Source organism: Sciurus vulgaris, assembly GCF_902686455.1.
Source record: "Sciurus vulgaris genome assembly, chromosome: 13".
NCBI lineage: Eukaryota > Metazoa > Chordata > Mammalia > Rodentia > Sciuridae > Sciurus > Sciurus vulgaris.
The window spans coordinates 94,845,269-94,864,266 of NC_136474.1; positions in this window are offsets into that span (position 1 = coordinate 94,845,269).

The following is an 18,998-nucleotide window of genomic DNA, read 5'->3' on the forward strand; positions in this document are numbered from 1 at the left end:
CTTTAACTGGAGAGAAAATTTTCAGTTGTCTGATTGCCCTGTGGAATATGAATTTGTCAGTAGCTCTCTCAAGCAATCTTTTTAAAGAAGACTTAAGAGAATCTCAGAGAAAAAGAGACTGCATGAATTCAGGTTTGACTGTTCTTTGTTGCAGAAAACTTCATATGATAAAGAAAGCTAGGGCACACAAACACACACAGGATCTTGCACATTATCAATGAAATAGAATATATTATGTAAGTGGAGTCAAGTACAGATCAATTTATTTTCCCTACCTTGACTCATCCTGAAGTTCAATAAATGGATTGCAATATGCTCCCAGAGGGATCTTGGGTAGAGAGCTTGGGACAAGATTTGCTTTTAGAAGAGTTTGTCAGGGTGCCAGTTTTCAAGGATCCTCTCTTATCTGATTACATGTTTCTATAACTTTTGAAGTTTTATGAATTTCCCAATTCATAGCCATTTATTGCCCAGTTCAAGGACATATAACAAATCACTTAAGAATGATAAAATGAAACAAAGGTATTTTGAGTGATCTGAATGGCTTAGTAATCTACCTTAATGGGGATTGCAATTCTTGGTAAATTATATATCATAAAAGGCATTGGTGTGCTCTTTTTTTAGTAAAGATTATTTCCATCAAGTTATAGCTGAGTTGATGTTGGCTTTCTTCTAAATTGCAAAATTAGGTGTCCATCAGTTTTTAGAAAAGATGTTCACAGGATATGCACATTTTTGATATGTTTTATTTTTGAAAATTATTATATCTACTCTCAGCCTCCCACTGAAAACTCAGGCTAAGCATATCATCCTATACTGGTAACTGTCTCATCAGAGAGTTGACTTTTCCCATTACAGATTTGATCCCCATTGTTGCCATCCTGATTCCTAAAACTGTGTATGCTTTGCTTTCCCTCTGTGGTGACTCTTGGGGCTCTTTCAATGTCATTTATAGTGCAAGCACTCAACATACACCTTTCAGTCTGGAAACTTCTTTTAACTCTGGAGATAGAAAGAAAAAACAGAAAAGCAGAAGGAAAGGTGACCCCCAAATTGGTTGATGCTATGTGTCTTGTTTTTGCCCATCTGTTTTGCTAAATTTTCTGTAATTAATGTATTCAGTGTGATGATGGAAAACTCAAAAGTAGTAATAAGAAAAAGAAATGTGCTTTTAAAACCCTGTCTGTAGCAGTTTCTGGTATCGCATCCCAACGCAAGGTCCTGTCTCTTACCATAGGTCTGATGTTATCAATGAGGAAAGGGGTGGGCATAGGCTCCTAGCATGGAGGTCTCCCTCCTCTCTCCTTAGCAATAACTGAAACACACCCATCGGTCTAAATCCACCTGTGGCCAGGGGAGGAGAATGCAGGTGTCTGGTTAAGCAATCAGGGATTTCTCACTCGCCATTTATGATAGGAATGCAGGGGGTGGGTCAGTACTTACCACGTGCTGCTTCCCATTCTGTTTAACGAGTGGCAATTTCCACTTGGCTACCCCATTTCTTCTATGCCATTGCCTATTGGGTGTTTTGGGTGCAGACAATTTGTTTGGCTTCCCTTATCAAAATGCTCTATAAAAAGTAATTCTGGACTTGTAAGGTGGACTACACATGACCAGAAGATCCTGGGCTTTAAACTACAGAACTAAAAAGATGAGAAGGTGGGGATTTTGTAAGAAATGAGAGCATTCATTGTAGAACTGTGTTGTAATGAACTGCAGGATGGAGGGTAGGAACCGGTGCTGTGTACTAAGAGAAAGTGCAGATGGTCTGGTCACTGGCAGCTGCTGTAGCATCATTAATTGCTCACTTTGACTTCAGCAATTCAAACCTGATTTTGTGAAGGTGATCCATCATTTCTGCACTCAGATTCAGTTCAGTGTTTAAATTGAGATGGTGGCACTTTAACCACTGCTAATGAAAGTTTGGACGGGTGTGTGTGGTTTCTCTAGAAAAATTGTACCTTGACCTTGGAAAGAAAAGCTGGAAGTAGGAGGCTTACTTTCTTTTGTCTGTGACTGCCTTCTGACCCTTCCATATTGTGGTTGCGTCTCAGTAACGTTGCTGTTCTCTTGCAATCCTGAGTCTGAAGATGCTGTGCACACACCAAGGAAGAAGGGAGAAGCTCAGACTTGCAGACCTGAGAACTCAGAGTCCCAGCATTGTGCCTGAAGCCTGCCCTGTCCCTGAACTTCTTGTTATAAAAAGCAGACATTTCTTTCTGACTGAGGTCAGGATTATCTGGGTACAAATGAAATCTTCAAAACAATCAGCTGGTGAATGTGTAAAGAAAATGTGGTACGTATATGCAATGGAATACAATTTGGCAGTAACCAAGGCTAAAATTCTGTCATTTACAACACAAGTGGAAATGGAGATCATCGTGTTATGTGACATAAACCAGGCACAGAAAGACGAGCACCACACGATCTCACACGTGTGAGGAGTCTGGAAAGTGCATCTCATAGAACTTGAGAGTAGAACGGTGGTCACCAGAGGCTGGGGGGGGGGGGTAAGCTGTGGTGTGCTATTGCACACAGGGTGATTATGCGTGACAAAAATGTACGGTACAGTTTCAAAAGCCAGAAGAGAGGATTTTGAAGGCTTTTTTCCTACCTTGGATGTCTTTTTGCCCATCCCCTGTCAGCTTGTTTTTTTTGTTTGTTTGTTTGTTTTGTTTTGTTTTTACTATTTTTCTTTATTTTACACTGGTGCATTATAGTTGCACATAGTGATGGGATTTGTTTTTACATATTTGTACATGCAAATAACATAACAATTTAATTTGGCCAACATTATTTCCTAATATTTCCACTGAAGAAATTATAAATGTTATATTTGAGGAGCTAGATGTGTTTAGCCTAGTCTAAACATAACACAATATATGTGCATCAAAACATCCTGTTACCTCATTAATATGGTACAATTTCATGTAGAAGTTAAAAATAAATTTAATTTTTTTAAAAATATAACTCTCTCAAAGAAAAATTATCAATTCTCTAATGACTCAGTCTTTTTGGCTTCTACCATTTATCTGAACAAAATCCAAAACCTATTTCTTGACTTTCATTTTGTCAATGTTCAAATATGCCAGCTAGAATAAAGCTATAATAAATCAACAATATCACCAAAATGAATCACTTGAAGCAGGGAAGCATTCTTTTTAAACAATATACGGTTAAAATTTTATTTATTGACCTAAAATCAATACAGAAATAGTTCTCAATTAATTACAAGTATGGAGATAGCAGCATCAAAGAGTCATGATTTTTATGTTTCCAGATAAAGGAAACCAGGATAAAAGTAGGGATAGTAGATCTAAAATTCATATTTTAATAGAAAATACATTGCCTATAGATCAATCTATACTGAAATTTGCTTTACTGAAATAATGGAAAACATATCTAAAGAGCATGCATGCAGACATTGTGGCCACATATGTGCAGAAGTAAATTCTCTTTAACTATAATTTATGAAAATAAATTAACAAAAACCCTTTGTAGAAATTGAATAATATTTTGATGATATTAGCAGCCTATGGAAACACCTATATAACTCATTTAAAGTTGTTAAATCAAAGAGATTAACAAGAGATATTCAGTTATTTAAAAAGACAACTTATTTGCTTAATTTCTATTTTGAATGCCCATATCAGTAAAAATCAAACCTATAAAATCCTACACTCCAAACAGGAATGCAAGGTTAGTTTAATCTTCAAACCATAGTTTAATCTTCAGACTGATCAGTGAAATTAACAGAAAAAGGAAGAAAATGATATAAACATTGTAAGAGATGTCTAAAATGACTTTAGTAAACTTCAATGGCTACCCTTGGCAAAAGCAGGTTAGGAGCAAAGTGGACCTTCTTGTCCATCAGTAATGACAATATAGGGGAACCATGCCCAATGGACAGCTGCTTCAGTTCATTGCTACTGAATCAATATGGTGCTGACAGGACTAACCAAAGGCAAACGTGAAAAAATGCAAGACAGTGCAAAATAAAACTACAAACATTTGATGACAATATGATTGCATGTGGAAAAATTCCAGAAGTATCTACCCATAAATTATGATGATTAAAGAGTCAGTGACACAGGGTTACTATCTATAAAATTCACCAGAAACGTTTTTATCCTTGCTAGTAAATAGCAGCGATACAAGCTCATGTACATGAACACACACATGCAGTAAAAGATTTTACTATCATCAAAAATGTCAAAAACTTCAAAAATATGCAAGACCTTTGCATAGAAAGCATCACAATACTATTGAGGGAATATTAAAAAGACTTTAAAAATTGGAAGAACTAACTTGTAAAGATGTTAATTGAAGCTAATACATTTATTTAAAACTTCAATGAAATCCTTTTCAAACTCTCAAATATTTTTGGATGACCATAAACTGATTTTTAAAATTTAAATAGAAATTTTAAAAGCAGGAAAATCTGAGGCTCTTGGAGGAAGAGGAAGGAAGCGGGAGGATGATCTCTTGACCGTGGAGACTTATGAATTCCATGATACAGTGTGTTTCCAGTGCAGGAAGAGAGGTATGTCAGCGGAGTGAGTAGGAGGGGTCAGAAGCAGATGGATGCACTTGATGGGCACTTGACTGATTTTGAAGGTGACAATGCAAACACAAAGGAATAGAGAGTCTTTCAAAAAGTGATGGTGATAATTCATGTTAAAAACCTCATGCATATATGGAAATTGATCATTAGAACTATTTTGAGAAAAAAGCAATGAGGCTTGTGGAAGGTGAAATGGAAGAATACTTTTTAAGATTCAAAAACCAAAGGCCAAGTATTTTCTCTGGTAAATGGATGATGATCCACAATGGGGGTGGGTAGGGAAGAAGGGAGGAACTTTGGACTGTGCAGAGGGGAGTGAGGGGAGGGAAGGGTGTCGGAATGGGAAGGAAGGTGGAATGAGATGGAAATTACTACTCTATGTATGACTACTTCCTCGGCCTGACTCTGCACCACGTACAGCCAGAGGAATGGGAAGTTGTGCTCCATTTGTGCACGAGGGGTCAAAATCCATTCTACTGTTATGTATGACTAATTAGAACAAATTTTTTAAAAAGACGCTCACGTTTTTTAAGCTCTACAAACAAAAAACTACTAATAAAGGAAAATCATTTGCAAAATTTTATTTCAGTAAAATAAAATGCTTTTGACTGAAATAACATTTTTAACCCAAATTCGGGACACTAAAAAGGAGAACAAGGTACAGACTTGCAGAATTTATTTGTGAACTCTATAACTTCTCAAACTAAACAGATAAAAAGAGAAATAGGACAAAAAAGATTCACAGATTTACAGAGGGACTTCAACAAACAAGTATCCAGATAAACAGTAACTTACGGAAAATTGCTTAACTCTATTAGTCATTAAGGAAATGAAAATAAAAATTATAATGAGGTTGATTTATTTTGCTTAGCATGATAGTCTCCAACTCCATCCAGTCACTGGCAAATGCCATAATTTCATTTTTCTCTATGGATGAGTAATATTCCATTGTGCATATATACCGCATTTTCTTTATTCATTCATCAGTTGAAGGGCATCTAATTGGTTCCATAGTTTAGCTATTGTGAGATGAGCTGCTATAAACATTGATGTGGCTGCAGCACTGTAATATGCTGATTTTAAGTCCTTTGTGTGTGAATGGAGAGTGGGATGACTGGGTCAAATGGTGGTTCCATTACAAGTTTATACTGCTTTCCATAATAGTTGCTTCAATTTGCATTCCCACCAGCAATGTATGAGTGTGCCCTTTCCCTCCACATCCTCACCAATATTTGTTGTTGTTTGTATTCTTGATAATTACCATTCTGACTGGAGTAAGATGATATCTTAGAGTAGTTTTGATTTGCATTTCTCTAATTGCTAGATGTTGAACTTTTTTTCATATATTTGTTGATCAATTGTATTTCTTCTTCTGTGATGTGTCTGTTCAGTTCCTTAACCCATTTATTGATTGGGTTATTTTGTTTATTTATTATTTTTGGTGTTAAGGTTTTTGAGTTCTTTATATATCCTGGAGATCAGTGTTCTATCTGAGGGGCATGTGGTAACAATTTTTTCTCATTGTATAAGATCTCTCTTCACATTATTGATTGTTTTCTTTTCTGAGAAGAAGCTTTTTAGTTTGAATCCATTCCATTTATTGATTCTTGATTTTACTTCTTGCACTTTAGGTGTCTTGTTAAGGAGGTCAGATCCTAGTCTGACATGGTAGAGATTTGGGCCTACTTTTTCTTCTGTGAGGCACAGTCTCTGTTCTAGTGCCTAAGTCTTCGATTCACTTGGAGTTGAGTTTCATGCAGGGTGAGAGCTAGGGGTTTAATTTCATTTTGTTACATGTGGTTTTCCAATTTTCCCAGCCTCTTCACATTCACTATAACAACTAAAATTTAAAGGATTGCTGGTACCATGTATTGTGATGAATTGTGTAAACAAATACATGCACTGATTTGGCTGAGTATATTGATACAATGTTTTTGGAAAGCATTTTGGCCTTATCCAGAGGTAGAAAATACACATACATATGAGCTAGCAATTCCATCACTGTGTGTGTATCCAATAGAAATGCATGCATTAGAACAAAGTTGCAAGGTGAAGAATGTTCATAGTAGCAGCTCCTGTGTTAGTCTAATCTTCCCATCAATAGTGGGATGAGTAGACAAATTGAATAAAAGAGAGAGCTCAGAAATAAACCCATGATTATACAGTCAGTTGATCTTTGACATAGGTGCCAAGAATAAACAATAGGGAAAGAACCTGTGCCGGGAGAGAACATGTGCTGGGAGAACTGAATATCCACATGCAAAAGAATGAAATTGGAGCCTTGTTACACCGTACATGGAAACAACTCAAAATGGATTAAATGTTTAAACAAAAAACCTGAAAGTGTAGAACTCCTAGAAGAAAACAGAGTGGGAAAGTTTCCTAACATTCATCGATGATGCTAAAAATCACAAGGAAAACAAGCAAAAATAGATAAGTAAAGCTACACCAAACCACAACAAAAACTCAAACCCCACCTTTACGTAGCAAAGGAAACAGAGTGAAGAGGCAATCATGTGTTTAATGAGGTGTTGATATCGGACACACTAAAGGAATTCCTACTGCAAAGTAGCGATCTTCGTTGTCGTCAGCGTAGGCAAGGGTACTGTTTCCAAGTATTAAAGATCCTCTTTCCAAAGAAACCACACAGATGACCAACAGGTATATGAAAAGATTCTCAAAACCACTAATCACTAGGGAACTGTAAATCGAAAGCACAAGATAACAACAGTACAACTGTTAAAATAGCTGCTATCAAACAAGTAGACAAACAAAAAGACAAATGCTGTGGAGAAATTAGAACTCTTTCTGAAGTGCGAGAGCAAAACACAACCGCTGTGGGAGTTAGGATGGGGGTTGCTCAAGACAATACAGAGCTATCAGAGCAATTTCCCTGCTGAGTACTTATTCAAAATAAGGAAAACGGGATCTTTTTTGATTTTTATTTTTACGGACTGCATTTTGATTCATTGTACACAAATGGGGTACAACTTTTCATTTCTATTGTTGTAAACAATGTAGATTCACATCGTTCATGTAATCATACATGTACATAGGGTAACAATGTCTGTCTCAATCCAGTATCTTTCCTTCCCCCACCACCTCCAGCCCCATTTCCCTCTACACAATCCAAAGTTCCTGCATTCTTCTCTTGCCCTCCGCCACCCCCCCTCATTATGTATGATCATCCACTTATCAGAGAAAACATTAGGCCTTTGGTTTTTTTGGGCTTGGCTTATTTCACTTAGCATGATATTTTCCGATTCCATCCATTTACCAGAAAATGCCATAATTTTATTCTTTATGGCTGAATACTATTCCACTGTGTATACCACAGTTTCCTTACCCATTCATCAATTGAAGGGCATCTAGGTTGGTTCCATAATCTAACTGTTGTGAATTGAGAAGCTATAAATATTGATGTGGTCACATTACTGTAGTATGCTAATTTTAAGACCTTTGGGTATAAACTGAGAAGTGGGAAAACTGGATCAAATTGTGGGTCCATTCGAAGTTTTCTGAGGAATCTCCGTACTGCTTTCCAGAGTGGCTGCCAAATCTACAACTCCACCAGTTGAGTGTGCCTTTTCCCCCACATCCATGCCAACACCTGTTATTGCTTGGTTTTCTTAATAATAGCTATTCTAATTGTAGTTAGATGAAATCTTAGGTGGTTTTGATTTGTATTTCTCTAATAACTAGAGATGATGAGCCCTTGGGAAACAGGATCTTGAAAAGAAAAAATATTCCCAATAATTGAACTTCTAGTGAAGTTGCCTATATAGTTCTATTCCTGAATGTTCAATTTTCTGTCTGTAGGTCCTAATCAGCAAAGGCACTTCTATTTTACTTGAATGACAGATGGTATCTCTTGAGAGTTTTGACTTGCACTTCTCTCATAATAAGTGACCTAGTGAATCTATTCATACACCTGCTAACCATTGTTAGATCCTCTTTTGAAAAGTGCCTTTTCATGTTCTTTGCCCACCTTTTAATTGGACTTTTTTTGCAAACTCAGTCCTAGAAAAGGCTTATGTATTCTGGATGTTAACCCTTTATTAGAAGAATAGCTGGCCATAATTTCTCCCCTTCTTTAGGTTGTCTCTTCTCTGTGCATTCTTTCCTTTGTTATACACAGCTTTTTAGTTAGATATACTTCCACATTTCTGTTTTTTATTTCTAATCATTTACAAACTGCAATATATACCACTTATGATAATGATATACCCTTTTTGAATCACATATATTCATGCTTAAAGTATTTAGTAATTATTTGAAGCCAGGGATTCTTCTAAGCAATTCACATGTCTTAACATATAAAAATAATAATTTCAATAATAATTTCATGAGTTATGTGCATTTTATGTCTATTTTCCCTGTAGAAAAACTTCGGCAAAGTGAGTCTGATTTACCAAGGAGATGATTCAAATGTAGGCAGTTTTACTACAAAATTTATATATTTAAATATTAGATCATGTCACCTCTCCAAAGTGTTATCACTTGCTTAATTGAATGACTGATTAATGTGTGCCTGAATTAACAGCTAATCAATGAACAGTGTATGATATAATAATAAAATATGAAAGTTAGAGGTAATGTATATGTCTTAAAATCTCATACACTCACCATTTAGAAATATTTTGGGAATAAGAAATAATATTGGAAAATTAAATTTTCCAAAATAGTCTTTAGATATTTAAGAATGACATATTATTATTTAAGAGAATAAAATATCATCTCTATGTCTGGGTTATTGATAAATAATTACTTTTGTAAGAAAATCTGATATTGAGCCATAAGATAACATAGTTCTTTTTTTTTTTTTTTTTTTTGCGGTGCTGGGGATTGAACCCAGGGCCTTGTGCATGCGAGGCAGGCACTCTACCAACTGAGCTATATCCCCAGCCCAGCTCATTTTTAATTATAGTATTAGCCTAGAAACCTCCCCACAGCAATGACGAGCATTCTCATATAAATCGTGATAAAGGCGCATTTTCTAGGATGACTAGAGATGGTTTCATAGGTACTTTGAAGGTGGAAGGACAAGCTGAAGGCTGAGTCAGTGTGCTGGTGAAGACTGGCTGCTGATGAAACCAAAGCACTCTTAAAATCACTCAAGATTTTCAGTAGGTTGAAAATATGTCATTATTGTTTAAGCCAAGTTTTACTTCTTAATATAAACATAATATATATGTGTATATATATATGTAAACATAGTTTTTTCCTAATATACACTAAAATTTAGAATCTGATTTTACAGTTTTAAAAATAGTATCTAGGTTTATGAGTGTTAAAATTCGACATTGAATGGTGAAACATTTTTAAAATACTGACACCTTGAAGAGGAAACCATAACCCCCAGAGGAACGTGCATGATGTGTTAGAAACCAAACATCACATGCATTACTTTCAGGCAGCCTTCATGTTGCCCTTCATACCTTCTCTTTTTAAAATATCTGTTTCAAGAATTATTTAATAGCAAAACGTTTGTTAGGAATAGACTCATTGCCACAGGTGGTGGGTTGCAGCAACTTGCTGGGAAAGGAGCCAGGTGCCTGCAGAGGCAGAACAGGTGGAGGAGAAGGAGTGGCGGTCTCTCATCAGGAAGGGGCGGGTGGCAGCAAGCTGTGAGCGGCACCCTCCCCTCTTCCTTCCTTCAAGTTCACGCAAGCTGTGTGCTCCTCTTTAGAACATCACGCCCTCCTATTTTAACATGCAAGGTTGTTAGTTTTATTTGTGTACGATGTACTAAATCCTACAACGCTCCAGAGAAGCAGAGCGTTTAATTTCGATTGACTAGTTTTTCCCTGTCACAGTTGCCTAAGGATAACTTGTAATATCCAGTGAGAAGGTGAATGACAGGTCTGTGTATTTATTTCGTCTCATAAGTGAGAGAAGTCATGCCTGGACTGCATAACCAAGTGGCTCAAATCCCATTTGTTCATCCCATGTTCTATGCTCAATCGGTGATCCACAGTGTCAAAACTTGGATTGTAGAAACTTTGGGAGAACTTGGCATGAGTCTAACACAATGAGGAAAGTGGCCAAACTATCTGTGTTGATATTTTGTTAGAAAAATAAAGGAAAAGTGAAAAATCTACTCCAGGTATTGAAAACTTCATATAAATCTTAGCTTGAAAGATTTTATGATTCTAGAGTTAATTAGAGACTAATACAGATATGTTGAGCTTATCCTGAATAAAATTAATTTTATCCCCAAAATACATAAACATGGCTAAATGCAAAATAATTCTGAAATCTTTTTAATGAAAAACGATCCCCCATCTTCTCTTCTCCTATGTCTCTTTTCCTGGGGTCAATGGAATCTTCATCCTGTCACCTCTTCTTTTGGTAACCACGTCAGTATGTTGCAGCGAGACAGACAGCAATCTTGATTTCTCTAAGTTGGATACCTCCTGTTCACTTCTTGCTATGATGGTTAGGAATTCAGCTATCTCCCGGCACACATCCCTCCCCGATCCATCCTTTGGGTATGGTGTGTACAGCTGGAGGATCCTGTTGGCCACACTCACTGTAAAGTCCACTGGTGTTTCCTGTATATCGTCGCTGCACTCCTTTCACTTTTTTCTGTCTCTTTTCAGTGGAGTTTCTGACTTTCTTACTGCAGTGTCCTCTTGCGGTACAATTGTTGATGGGTTTTGAAGTGGCAGGTATTCTAAGAACGGCTGTTTTCCTGAAGAGCTCTGAGTGTTTTGTCCTTTGGCTCCAGATTGACCCAGACAGCTTCTCAGCTGTCAATCCTGAGCTTTTCATTCTCCCACCTGCTTCTCCAGGGTCTACTCTGGGTCCCAGTTCTTTGGGGTGATGGGCATCAGGCCTTTGCAGTCTAAGCATTTCTCTCCTCTCTTGCTGTGCCCAGGACTCATCCTGAGACCACTTTACCCCACTCTCCAATAATGAGGTTCATGTGGGATTCAACCAACCTTCAAGAATCAAGGTGCACTCTTGAGGTTCAAGCTCTTTATTCTAGTGACTCCTCTTATTCCAGTTTTGCCCTCAGAGTCACTTTAGTCCAGGAGAGTCAGGCCTTAGACTACTGGCTGTTTTGTGTGGGGTGGGGGCAAAGGGCAGAATTCTGTTCCAGAAAAAGGAGGTTAAGACCATGTTGTGTCTCCATGTGTTCCCTTCCCTAGAGATCAGAATAAGATGGAATCAGTCAACAAGCCAGGAGAGAGAGGAGAGGAGAGGCAGAGGGAAGGCATCAATTGGAGGACAGAAGTTTGAGAATACAACTAAAATGCTCCTAAATTTTAACACCACACAAATGAAGATAGCAGACTTGCCTAATTTTGATAGTAATGGTGATGATGACCATGATTTGCATATTATGGTTTGTATTTGGTTTCTGTTAGTTTTACCAGGACCTTATTGATACTTCAGATCTAAACTTAATTGGTTTAATTCTCTATTTTGCTAGAACACCTTTTCATGTAATTTTTTGAGACCAAGTTGTAGAGGGCAGGGCTTTTCTGAGTTCTTTCATGTCTTGAAAATCCTTTACTGATTCTTCATTTAATTTATAGTTTGGTGTGATATAAAATTCTGGATTGAAAATAATTTTCCTCAACATGTTGAAAGCATTTAGAGTATGATATGAATAATAAGAAAAAATTAATTATGAGTCTCTTGTGAAGTTTCACTGCATGTCTAAAGATGTTGAAAATGTCCAAATTCTCCCTGAATTTCTCAAATGTGAAGAAAATATACCGTGTACAGTTGGGTTTTATCTGTTTTTCCAACAACCTAAGTGTGTGCCTCAAGGTAGGGCCTTCCTCATGTATTTGTCAACAATTTGCTGAATATTTTTAAGGACAAGGTTAGTAAAAGAGAGGGAAGTCTGGTCATATGGAGGAGTCTGTTTTGTTCCAGGCTGATTGCCTTATTTGTTCCAGAATGGAAAGCAAGCTAGACATAAGTGTACTAAGTGACTGCAACTTTCCAGAATGTGGATTGTTCTCCTGTGAGGACGTTGAATTTCCCTGGGGATGACACCTGCAGTTATGTACCTGGGGAATGGGAAGAATAGATTCCAGGCATGCAAAATTTTGTGCATGAAGATGGTGTGTGCAGTCCACAACCACGCACTGACTTGTGGCGATTCTCTTCCCAGCCTCCATGAGTGTACACCTGTCTGTTTGCCTTGAATCCAGCACTAAGTGAGGTTGGAAGGCCAGAATCACATAACTGATGTTGGAGAGAAGGAAGTAAATGCTCGGGATCAGGTGCTGATGTGCTCTGTGAGGATGGAGGTGTTGCAGATTCTTGAGCCACAAAGGAGCTTGGAGGGCACCATTAGCTCTCACTGAAAGGACTGGCTGGGTGGCAGAAGCACAAGGATCTCAAGCGTTTAGTTTGGGCTTTCTTCTTCAAGCCAAGCTATTGATTACAGTGGTGACATCATGATTAGGCAAACTGATAGCAATGGGGACACAAAAACCCCTGAAGCCAGCTGGTTGGAAGGTCAGAACAATCGTGGTGGATTGAATGGCAGCAATCAAAAGTGCGCATCCCCTGAATGTTATGCAGAATACAGAGAAAGGGGAACACTGGAGTCCTAAGGACAAGTAGACAGGAAGCCACAGAGCAGTACTGGGCTCGTACCCCACAAGAAATCGGGGGGACATGACTAGGATGCTGAAAGCAGCAATCAAAACATCTCAAAATCATTGCTCTATCTCTGCAACTGAACTTGTTTTCTGAACTGGAATCCATGGACAGCAGGGAAGGGTGTGTCCCCAAAAGGAAGGACGCCAAAATATTCCCCCAGCTAGTATACTTAGTGGCAATACTCCAGTTTCCAATTCACACATTTCTTCTTTGGGTGAATGCTGGTTTGCTGGGGCTGCTGAACAAAATAAAATAAAATAAAAAACAAACAAAAAAACACAACCTGGATGATGTAAAGAGAAATTTATTGTCCCACGGTTATGGAATGTGGAAGTCTGAAATCAAACAGTTAGGGTGCTGTTTCACTTTGAGGGTTTGTGGGGAGACCCTGTCAGGACCTCCCCCGCCCCCGTGGTTGCTGTCAATCAGCCTCCCTGGTGAGTGGAAGTATCACTCCAGGACCTTCCCGTTGACATGGGCTTCTCTTTGTGTGTTTCTGTGCCTGAATTTCCTAATGTCCTTTTCATAAGGACATAATTTCACTGAGTTATGACCCACCTACTCCAGTTAATTTCATTTTAACTAATTACGCCTGCAATGGACCAGTCTCTCGGTGGGTCTCCCAGGTACTGTGGTTGGGGTTTCTGCATACTGGCTCTGGGAGGACACAGTCACCAAACCATGGTGGCCAGGGTGAGGACTGTTGCGTGCCAGCCCATGTTCATGTTAGACTCTGAAGATCCTGAGCATGATCATGGAGCATGTAAGAGCCAGGTGACAAGGGTCCTCACTGGGAAGGACTGAGCGGAAGTCTGGGACACAGCTAGTGCACAGAAACAGCACCACACAGGGGTGTGGTGGAACTCAGCCCCAAAAACATCAAGGGTGAGCAAACCTTTGTAATGGCAAAGAGCCAAGAAAGGTCTTCACATTCGATAGTCAAAGACGTGACTCTCACTGAATCAGAGCGGCCAACGGTCTCAGGCCACTGGTGTGCACATCTCTTGACTACCTTAGGCCCAGGTCAAGCCCAGAGCTTGACTCATTGCATCTCCCTCTTCCTGCCAACGCCTGACTCTCCAGATGGCTCCCAGTGACATCACACACTGACGTGAGGCCTGGACTGGAGTCACACAGCTCCCTATTTCTGCTGTGTTTTGGTGGAGCCATAGCCTACCAAGCTTGTCCTTGAAAGGACGAGACTTCTGCACATACAGAAGGCTTCCTGCGGCCAGCAAGTGTGGAGCGTCTTAGACCTTGCCTTTCCCTCTGTTGTGCTAGTCATGATTCAATACCAGTGAATTGCTTTTCATGCCCTGGGGCAATGTCCTGCTTCACAGCGGCCCACACCCATGGAAACGCTGGCCTTGACCTCAGAGAAGGGCTTCTGCTGACCTTGATCGGGGTTGCCCTAGGACATGCCCCTTTTCCTTTCTTCTTAAACATCTGTGGAGTCTTGCTATGCAGTGTTGAATGCTGGTGATTTTTGGTGTGCCTGTTTGAACTGAAGAAAATACAGTTCATAAATCATATGGTTTAAAAAGTGCCCGGATTTTTGTTTTGCTTTTGTTTTGTTTTGTTTCAGCTTTTCTTTTTTAAAACCAGATTCACAAGAACGGACTGGTAATGGGATTGAGAAAGCAGCAGGCCCAAAGCTGCCCTGTGGTCTGAGCCGTAACTATGTGACTAAAGGCAATCGGCTGCAGCAGGTAGGGTCTCTGGGACTGTCCGCACTTACAGACTCCGTGAGACTGCCCAGCTGCTCCTTGGGGTTGTGTCAGCCAGAGGAGGACTTAATTTGAGAAGAACATTTTATTCTATTCCTATTCATTGCTTTTTCTAATGTGTTCTTTATTTTGACCAAACCACGGTCTCTCAGTTTAGGATAAGCTAAACAAGCAGATCCACTCCATATTATATAATTCTAATTAAATGCAGTTAATTGAAAAACCTAACCAAGTTTTTTTATTTGGCAGATTTTATGACTAGAGCATTTTAATTAAGTAGAATGTCCAAGGGATATTGATGATAGTATTTGGTTTTAAATTGAGAACACAATCTCTTTCCCCCATGAGAATGAAAGCAGCATGTATAGAGGCGTATTTCTTTTTCATTAAAAAACAAGCACATCTCGTCTATTTGTGAAATGTTTCAGTGCAACAGATGACTGGCAGACTGGAGTTGTTAGCCTCCAAAGTGGAGAGATGACTTATGCAGGCACAGGTAGAAGTTTCAGGAAGATGGATCCATTCAATTATTCAACACAACCCCCAAGCTTAAGATGGGTCCACCAGCTAGTGAATATGCACGTGAACAACAGAAGTCAAAGGCTCCACAGAAGTCCTCAGCAATTAGCTTTTGGGCAAAGACGTTCTTTTCCTGTTTTTGCCACTTTTTGTGCTTGCCTCTCTAATGAAAGACTTAACTAAAACAAGCAGAAGATCTGCAGCGTGCTCTGCCTTTCTTTTGAAAGGTACCCAGCACTCTTTGCAGACACCGCTTGCTTTATTCCCACAGCTTCCTGTCTTCTGGTCCCACAGTGTTGCAAGTGAGAGGCCAGGGACTTTTTCCTGTCACCCCTTTCAGTGCAGACAGTAGGGCCTGGGAAAGAGGAGGGCCAACATCTCCACACACAGAGGATGAAGAGGAAGGCAGAACAGAGATGGAGATACAGAGGGGAGGGAAGGCCCGCCCCTGACAAGAGCGGCCAGAATGTTCAGCTACGGAGTCACAGTGTGTCTCCAAGGATGCAAGAATCTAAGAACTCTCAATTGTCAAGCATTTTTGGATCAAGAAATGGCTGTTTCATGGTTGCAAAAATAAAAACAAGATTAGACATTTGTAATAAAGTCAAATCAACCACACTAAGAATGACCTTGCTTCTCTTTCCTTCCTTGACTAGAACACCTAGAAAGTGCAGCGTTATTACTCATGCTTAGTATCGTGATTTCCTGCTCACGAGTTCGTGCTTTATACGGTTTGATAGTAAAATAAAAATTGCTGTATCTGAGAGTATATTCAGTGAAAATTATACTCTTTCAGCCTATTATAAAGTTACCCTTCAGTGTGTTACAAATAAAGAGGCGATAGGGAGCTTCATGCGGTAACTATGGAAACGGTGTAAGCTTAAAAACAATAGTAAATGTTAGCAGAACATGCAGCAAATCTATCTTCAAACACAGTGGCCACTTTACACTTCCCAAGATTTTGCCACAAATGCTACTTGAAAAATATTAATGAAATTCAATAATCTTAGATTAATACCAAAATACCATGGGACTTTGACATGTACTTATGAACATTACAACACAGATTTTGACTGAAACCAAAAATTATTGAAATTGATGAAGTTATTTTAGACATTTCGAAATGCATTGATTATATCTCACAGCCACATCTCCTAAGAGGTGCAGTAGTTGTAAACATGTTTGCTCTAGCGGGAACTCTCAGTAGCCTACAGGGTAAGCTCAGGATTAAGTCACTTGAGTCTATATTGTAATGAATGGATTGTGCAATGAAAGTGTTCTCTAAAATATTTAGAATATTTAGACTGTATTTCACACAAATAACGTGGAACCTCAAGTGTTTGTATAGCTTTTGTGACTTGAGCACAAAAGATGAGATATTTCTTAAATAGGATAGGAAGTACTTGTTTGGTTCTTATGTAGTTTCATGAAACTACTAATTCTGTAAACTTTTTGTATCATGGTGATACTTATAGAAAGATGGGAGAAGAAAACTTGTAATCAATAATAATTTAAGTTCTGATCGAAATAAAATTTAGCAACATAAACTCAATGTTAAAATGAGGTCATATATATCACTCAAGTTCACAAATTGTTCCAGATCAGGCCCTATGTTTAGGTGCACTCTATGCCCCTGTCCATACTAATTACAATCCAGTTTTCTCAATATATCCATGTTTCTCAAAATAAACAACAAGTTGCTTTATCTATTATTTTTCTATAAGCCAAATATTATGTTAATATTGTAAAGCAGTGCAGCAATTGCTTCTGAGATTCAGAAGAAAATTCTGTTTTCATTGAAATAACTATAGCTCAGTGGAAGAGCACTTGCCTAGCACAGGTGAGACACTGGGATTGAACCTCAACACAACATAAAACAAAATAAATGAAGGCTAAATTCCTTAAAAATATGTAAATACTAATGAATTGCTATTCACTGCTAATACACTCACCAAGAGTCCCTTTGGTCATGAGAAAGTCTTTTGAAAAAGTTTATTATTGCTTTAAATTTATTTATCTAATCAGCTTCAAGGATAAATGCCTCTAGTCAAAGAGAACAATGGAAGTACAGGGAAATCTGGAAGGAGCCAAGGAAGCCACCATGCAACTGAGATGCATGTTGAAGAGAGTATGTGGTAGAACTGTGTCCTCCAAGCTCGTGTCCGCCTGGAAGCAGGAAGCTGAGCTCTTGTGGAACAAGGGTCTACACAGAGGTCCTTGGAGTAAGGTCTAGAGACAAGATGACCCTTGAGTGGAGCCTCAACTCAGTGGCGTGTGTCCTTAGAGGATACTGTAAAGAGGAACAGAGACACGGAGGGGCAGCCATGTGAAGATGAAGGCCCAGCATAGAGGACAACTACAGCTAAGGATCACCAAGAGGCTCAAGCAGTCAATAGAGACAGGAGGCGCAGGGACACGCTCCTACAGCTCCCGGAAAGAAACAGTGTAGTCAACACTTTTGAGTTTGGATTTCTGATCTCTTTAACAATGAAAGATCAAGTTCCTGTGTATGTAAGCCACGGGGTTTGTAATAATTTTAGGTAGCCTCAAGAAGCTAGGGCAGGGTGCATATCTGCTGGTGTTTATATTTAGTGTCCATTTTCAACAGATTTCAGGCAGAGGAAAAGACACAAACTGGCAGGAATGTGTTGATGAGACACCGCCTTTGACTTCACATTTATTCACCACTTTCTATGATTTGGGAAGTCCATATGATATGTCTGAATTGACTTTCTGTTTCCTGTCCATTCAAAACTTTACAATGCAGAGAAGCTCAAAAAGAAAAAAAAAAGGAATGGAATTGTATTGTTAACTGGGATTACTGGAAAATGCGGATTCCAATTCTGACATATTTAGTATTATACCTGGGTACCTTGCATTTTATCCTGATATATTTGTTTTACTCTAAATGGTATTTTTAAAACAAGTTAATTATTGACAATTTTCTTATGGTTGCCATGTAAACTTTTCCAGAAATTCTGCTGTGAGACTGTGAGTTTAACAATTCAATATTTCTTGAGGTTTAGGTGTGGAGCAGAGTTCCTCGTAGACGGTGTTTAGCCAGCACCAAGCTATCTGGAATAAACCAGGCATGGAGAGACAGCACTTCATGAGACCACCTGCATATGGAAAGCAGAGCAGCTGACCCCAGAGGCGTCCTGACAGTAGAATGCGGATAACTGAGGCTGAGGTGGCCAGTGCAGAGGGGGACCAGAGAGAGGCTGGCCAGAGGGTGTGCAATTACAGCTGGACGGCAGGAATACATTCAAGAGATCCATGTACAACGTGGCAGCCACAGTTCACGATGGCTTATTGTATTCTTCAAATATCAACACGAGGTTATTGAGTGCTGAAGGCTAAGTAAGGGAATGGGCTTGTTAATCATCTAGACCTAAACTTTTCACAGCAGATGGGATGTCAAGGTGTGCATGATACGTCCAATGCTGTCAGCTTAATTAAAAAAAAATTAATATGAATAAATCAAACTGTGTTTTGTTTTAAACTTCCATACATGCTTACAAGGATTGGACATTCTAAGATGAATGTTTAGGAAACCATTT